This window comes from Miscanthus floridulus, chromosome 7, assembly GCF_019320115.1.
Source record: "Miscanthus floridulus cultivar M001 chromosome 7, ASM1932011v1, whole genome shotgun sequence".
NCBI lineage: Eukaryota > Viridiplantae > Streptophyta > Magnoliopsida > Poales > Poaceae > Miscanthus > Miscanthus floridulus.
In genome coordinates, this window is record NC_089586.1 from 96,959,008 (window position 1) to 96,965,972 (window position 6,965).

The following is a 6,965-nucleotide window of genomic DNA, read 5'->3' on the forward strand; positions in this document are numbered from 1 at the left end:
TGCTAGCCTGATTATGACAAAAAGTGCAGCAAAGTGTTGCAGTTGAAATCATGTATTAGTCTGATGCCTACCGGAGCCACTGATTGAGCCATTGGCAATTGATATCCAATTATCAATAGACTTGTCGACAACCACAACTATGTTCTTATAGAACCTTATCTTTAATACAAGACCTGATGCTATACCCTATATGCATCTACAGAAAATATAGAAGGGATACAAGCCATCATATAGAAGGATACAAGCCATCTGGTCTACAATACATTGTGCATATTACACAGAAAATGAATCTGTGTGATACAATCTCATCCAAAGATATGAAATTAAATGCAACTTCTAAATATATGATATCTCAGGTGCAGCAGTATATAAGCAAGCCCTCTATAATCTTACCCTAATGCAGTTAGCGTCGCCTAAACGAAGATACAAATTCTTGTTCCAAACTATAGCATATCGAGGTCTCTTGAGGTGGTATATGTGCAGCATTAATAAGATCGATATGTTTAAGTGAGTTCTTAGATTTTCCACATAGCAAAGGCTCAATATCTCCATCTTTTTCGGGTAAATGATGTCTTTTTCTCAGCCTCATTGTTCTTAAGAATTGCAACCTCATCTCCACTTCTTTCATAGACGGTCGCTCTCCTCCTTTTACCCTTAAGCATGCTTCTGCAAGTGAGGCAATTTCACTAATCTCTTCCTAGTCTGCTTCTTCCACAACTTGAGTATCCATTATTTCAATAAGAGACCCTTGCTGAAGTCCTTCAATGAAGAAATGGGACAAACTTTGCTTTGCACCTAAATCATTAATAAAAATTGGCTTCTTTCTTGTCAAGAGTTCCACAAGTATTACTCCAAAACTGTATACATCACTCTTCTCCGTTAGTTGACCGGTATGATAATACTCTGGATCCAAGTAACCAAATGTTCCTTGAACAATTGTAACCACATGGGTCTCATCAAGTGAAAGAGATCTTGAAGCACCAAAATCTGAAACCTTTGTGGTGAAGTTGTCATCCAAGAGTATATTTGAAGACTTGACATCTCTGTGAAAAATTGGTATTGTAGCTGCTGAGTGTAGATAAGCCAGAGCCTCGGATGCTTTCACTGCAATCCTCAGGCGATCATCCCATGAAAGCAAGCATTTTACTGTAGTATCCGTGTGAAGAAGTTCATACAGAGTGCCATTTGAAATGAACTCATAGACAAGCAAGGGAACTTCATCTTCTAGGCAGCAACCAAACAGTTTCACCACATTACGATGGATGATTTGGGACAAAATGACAACTTCATTGATAAATTGGTCTATCTCTGTTTGCTCCACTATTTTGGATTTTTTTATGGCCACCACACGTTGGTCTGATAGAATCCCTTTATAAACTGTTCCATGTCCTCCACGACCAAGAACACGAGTAGCATCAAAGTTGTTAGTCGCCTCCTCTAGTTCCTCCAATGAGAATATCTTTGTTTTGCTAGCAGCGCTTTCATCTGAGATCAGTTGCTCCAATAGCAAACCTTGATTTTTCTTGAAGTATGCTCGCCGAAGTCTCTTTTGGATGCCTTTCTTCCACTTATTGGCAAGTAGAATTACACCCAATCCAATAAATATGGAGCCAAGGCCACAACCAGTTCCAATTGCAATACCTATATGCATTTGTTGTTGTTATGAAATCATGTTAATGTTTACAAATTATAATTTCAAGGGAGTTTTGTATGCTATGGCTTACCTAAAAGAAGATTTCGTTGCTTAGCTGGTGTAACACAATGCCGCTTGATGAAATCAAATTCTTGGGTATGAGAGCACGGTGTGCACATATAGCTTCCAGGAATGTTTTGACATGTACCGTTGCAGTAGTTTGACAGTGAGCATTCATCAATATCTGTAGACAGTCAATTCTCATTATTTATATATGTTGATCATCATAATCTATGGTTGCATACTTGCATACCAAGCCGATGAAAAGGAATCTTCTGTCTAAATCTGCCTAGTCGGATTTAACTACAAATTACAAATTTTTTAGAATACGTGAATTTGTTAATTTTCTTTCCATTTTTGGGTGTGAACTATGTTATGTTGTAGCACATAGTGAAGGAGGAAAGGTATGTACCTGTGCAGCCGTCCTGTATGTATGGATTTCCTGTGTAGCCAGTAGAACACTTGCAACGATATCCCATAAATGTTTTCCCATGGATCCCGTTTTTGCAATCACTGTTAACACTGCGGCATGCAAACTTACTTCTATTCCCATGCGTAGCTTGTTCACAGGATGAATTTGTAACTGCCCATCGTATAATAACAATGTCATATTCCATAGAAAAATCAAATTCGTCTTCCACAGGGCCGTCTATGTACTCTGCTCCCCCTTCGTTGACCTGAGCTATTATTACTTCTTTCCCGGAGCTAGCATTGTTTAGCTTGTTGCTAACTGTCAGAGTCCCGTGTTCTACTGACAGACCAGTCACGTGATACGGTGTATGTGCTATGATAAAAAGCGTCTCATTTGCAGCGGTACAATTAAGTCAGAACCTTTCGTTTGCGAAACAATCTTCTTCAAGCCCGAAAGGGAAGGGAATGTACATGTTCCCACATGACCTCTGGCAGTGTTCTTTAGGCTTGGGGTTGTAATCTGCTTCATAACAGTAGATTGATAGAGTTAGGACATAAGATAAAACATTAATATTTCAATTTTTTAAAATAAAGCAAGGAGGGAGAACCTTGCATGCATCCTTCAGAAAGGTAAGCATTATAATTATGATTATTACTATTATCATTGTAGCAGTAGCATCTGTAACCTCCATATGACTCATTTTGGCAATAGCTGTCGGTGGCACAAGCATAACTTGCGTTGTTCACCTGCGCGCTTTCGCAGCTTGGTTGGTCCATGATGGCAACCTCAAGTGCAGCGTCATCAATCTTGCTTGCATTTGTCCAACTTGAGAAAAGATCAGTCGCATTTTGCGTGTAATAACTTGAGAACGACATGAAAGCCATGATGCCAGGGTGCAGAGGATCTGACTGTCCTGCCATATTACCAGCCCGAACAATTACTACTTGAAAGCCTGAGATATCGTTTTGTAGAATGATGGAACAGCAACCAAACCCATTGCAAGGCCCTTGATTCGGCAATACCTTGCCGTGGCACCTGCTCATGCATGAGCCAATAGGGTTTCCCACAGAGTCAAACAAGTCAACATCAAAATCGCAGCCAAGGAAGAAGAAAGTGATACCCCTTGGGATAGTAATACCCTTGGCGGGGGCATTCCAAGATATATTGTGGGTGTTCGTACCAGATTCTTCCAAGCTACTGTTGAAGAACATAGCTGGGATTAATACCAAGGAACCAGACATGTAAGTAACCTGAGTTGTGCTGTTGCCCAGAAACAACTTTGGAGGTTGAGTGGTGAGGTTGCAAGTAAGCTCGAACTGGAAGCCTTGTCGGAAGCAGCCGGCCCCTATGCCGAAGGGGTAGGGGATGTTGATGTCCCCGCAGCTGGAGGGGCAGTGACTAGCTATGGTGGCAGCGGACGGGATATACAGTATCCCTCCGTTGTCGCCCAAGGCAGCGAAAGCAGGCGGCATGGCCGCCAAGCACGCCAGAGCGAACGCCATGGCGCAAACCATTACTCTACTCGAGCTCATGATTAAGTCAATCAGCTTGTCTGTGCGTTGTGTGAAGTGTCGGGGTTCTGGGTTTACGGGACTCGGACTACGCATATTTAAAGGCCACCGATACGCAAGTCACGCGCGGTCGCTAGCGTCTAGACTACGTATGACTGTCTGGTCTGGTAGTTATGAGGCATATTATGACATCAGTGCGTGACTCCCTCGTTACCTACTGCAGTATGGTCAGCACTCAGCAGAGTTTTTCTTTTCTTTTTCTTTTTTTTTGCCTATCCGACTCTCTAGTACGCGTCACTGCTCCCCAACAGCAACCACACTAGGCGCTTGAGAGTTGGTTTGGGACTCTCTCTGCGGTCCAGACCTACTGGACACTTCTGGCCCCTATTCCATGGACTTCACAGTTCACAGGTCCACACGTGAGTACGTGACTCCGAGTCGTGATCTGCACGTTCCAGGTCCCACCACACCGACAGGAAACGATCTTCACGTTCCTATTAAGAAACTTCCTAGAGCATTCCATCCTCTCCCAAATCGAAAGGCAAGGATCCAAGGTGAAGAGCTGTACTTGGAGCTGAACTCCCAACTCGGAGGGCAGCGCCAAATGAGCTCACTAACCACCCCTTGCCCCAAGTTTACTTCTGTTAGTCGATCCCAGAGCTTTAGTATGTACCAGCGCCTGGACTGAGACGCCTGTTTGCAAGGGCTTGCTCAACCGATTGCGTTTTCTGCTTACACTTGCAGACCAGCTGCGAGAGGGCTGGGGCTACCTCCGAATCTGTCGGGTTTCGAAAGTTAAAAGGCTGTTATGTTAGCCGGTATTCGAGTTTTAGAGTGTTTTTTAAAATTCAGTGAGAAATTCAGGAAAGCTTTGTGTTACACTCAACCGGCGTACATACGCTGGACGCTGGCGCAACGCCGAGACCAGGACAGACAGCTAGCCTTTGACAACGCGAACCAACATGTTTGTGCAGGTGGCTGAGTGGCTCTGTAACAAGCAGCTGTTCGTACTTGATAGATTGGGCCATCTAGTATTGCTTCATCTAGAACGAATTCGATTTCTACACCTGAAGACACTAATGCCTTTACATTAACAATATATAACCCAAAATGGATACTAAAAGACCCAAAATAAGCCTCCAGCATAGTACCTATACGGGAGATCTATTTTGGGTTGCCTGAGAGACACAACCCAAATATGAGCATCATCTCTTCTAGAAACCCATTTGCAGAAAGGATTCTCTTTTGGGTCTTGTTGTCGGAGAAGATGCCGAATAGGTATTGAACCTTTTGCCTGTAACGCTACCCAAAGAACGAATGAATCTTGTATTTTGGGTATTGTTGTTGGAGATAGTATAACGATGACCATTTATCTTAAATTGTGGGTGGTCCTAGAGCTAACAGACGCGACATCACGGTGTTCCATGTAAGGCAACTAATGACAGTGAGCAAAAAAAAAAAAGTTGAAGGACTAAAATGCACTTTGGTAGTTCAATGGTGAAATCGAATTCAAAATATAAAGCTTAAGGACTAAAACGAGGTGACATTGACTTCAAAATATAAAGTTTAAGGACTGAGGATCACTTTGATAGTTCTAGGATGAACATGAGCCAAAAAAAATAATATACTTATTATATTTGGATATCTCATTACGTGATTTATTTCCTAAAATCATTACATTGGTGATATTTACTTATAACAAAGTTAAATGGGTATGTGATGCGAATCCATATGCGAACTATCAGTTTTGTATTAGTATTGATATTCAGATCCGTATCCACGTCTAATAAAAATTATAAAAAATAGTAACATTCGTATTTCATAGGTATTCGATCTGTTCCATCACTAGTTTTGCGGCAGCTCGCTCTGGAGTTTCGAGAACTGTCACTACAGCCTACAGGAATCACTACAGCAGTGTGTATACATAGGCAAAGCCGCAAAGAATACGCTAAGACTATCTCCAACAGACCAAACCCAAACACAAGACCCATTCTAAGGATTAGGTCACGAACAGTCATTGGGTCACCCACCCAAAAATTTCTTTCTCCAACAGCGAACCCAAAATTAGCCCATCGCTCTGGGAGACCGGGGATCCCGCGGCGCACCACCAACTCTTCTTTCTTCTCCGCCGCCCCACCGCTCTTGCTCGGACTAGCACCACCGCCCCCACACCTCCCGTCGCGCCACCGACGGCGTGCATACGCCTCATCCGCTCCGGCCCTCCCGCCCTGCCTCCCGCACCATCTCGCCTCTCATCGCCGCCCCGCCTCGCTCCGTCGTTCCCGACCGCCGGGCTTCTTCTCCGTCGCCGTCTACGCGCGTGAGGAGGGAGGAGGAGCCGCAATGCGTGGATCCAGGGGCAGCGGCGTCCATCCTGCGTGAGAAGGGAGAAGGAGCCAGTGAGATCTACTTTTTCAGCTCCTCCATCTCTTGCAGCTCTCTCTCTCGCTGCGTTTTGCGGAGATTCGTCGGTAGCGACGGAGGGGGATCGGGGCTGCTGGATGGGGGCACAAGGCCGCCCGCTCCCCGCCGCGGGCTCACCTCGCCGAGCCGGTAGCGCCCCGCCGCAGTCCTCGCCGTCATCTCGTCCACGGGCCCACCACTACGGGCGCAAGATTTTTGCATTGTCTCTCCTCGACGATGCTTTTTTTTGCGTTCTGGCTGGCCTCGGATGCAAAATGGGTCCTTTGTCTGGGTCTTCTGTTGAAGCCTGTTTTTAGGTATGCAAAGTACTATGAACCACCTATTTTGCGTTTAGGTTGCGCTGTTGGAGACAGCCTAACACGGTTGAGACCCATAAAGGTAGAAACGCCATGGTCCGGATATCACGCGGTTATTAATTGGATTGGACGACCACATACAGATACACGTCTCCGTGTTTCAACACCTAAAGCCCATGAACCAGGGTTCCAACTTTGGTCGAAATTTCACAAATTTCGATGGTGGCTAATAAAAATTCTCAAATTTCGTATTACACTAATACATATGCAGTATTTTTCTATGCTTCATGTTGCATATTTTTCTATTCAATATATGTGGTCTTAAATTGCTAAACTTTTGTTTATATCTATTTTTTTAAAAAAACATACTTTATGTTTAACTCTCTAAAAATATTCTGGCTGAATTTCAGTAATTTTGAAGGTGGCCGAAAGTTATGAGGCATATTATGACATCAGTGCGTGACTGTCTGACAGTTTACCACGGTAGACTTTGAAATGGCACACAGTATGGTCAGCACTCAGGATTTTTTTTTATTTTAGCCCTTTTTTGAAAACTAATTTTAAATCTAACACTGTCTGTTTTTTTTAAACTAACATTTTTAGTCGCGCCTATTGTCCTGGCACGGCCA

At 43.8% G+C, this 6,965-nt stretch overlaps 1 pseudogene; it reads right to left on the bottom strand.

The window, feature by feature from the left end:
- Positions 1 to 261: 261 nt before the first annotated feature.
- Positions 262 to 3,637, bottom strand: LOC136463890 (wall-associated receptor kinase 5-like; annotated as a pseudogene).
- Between the last annotated feature and the right edge of the window lie 3,328 nt (positions 3,638 to 6,965).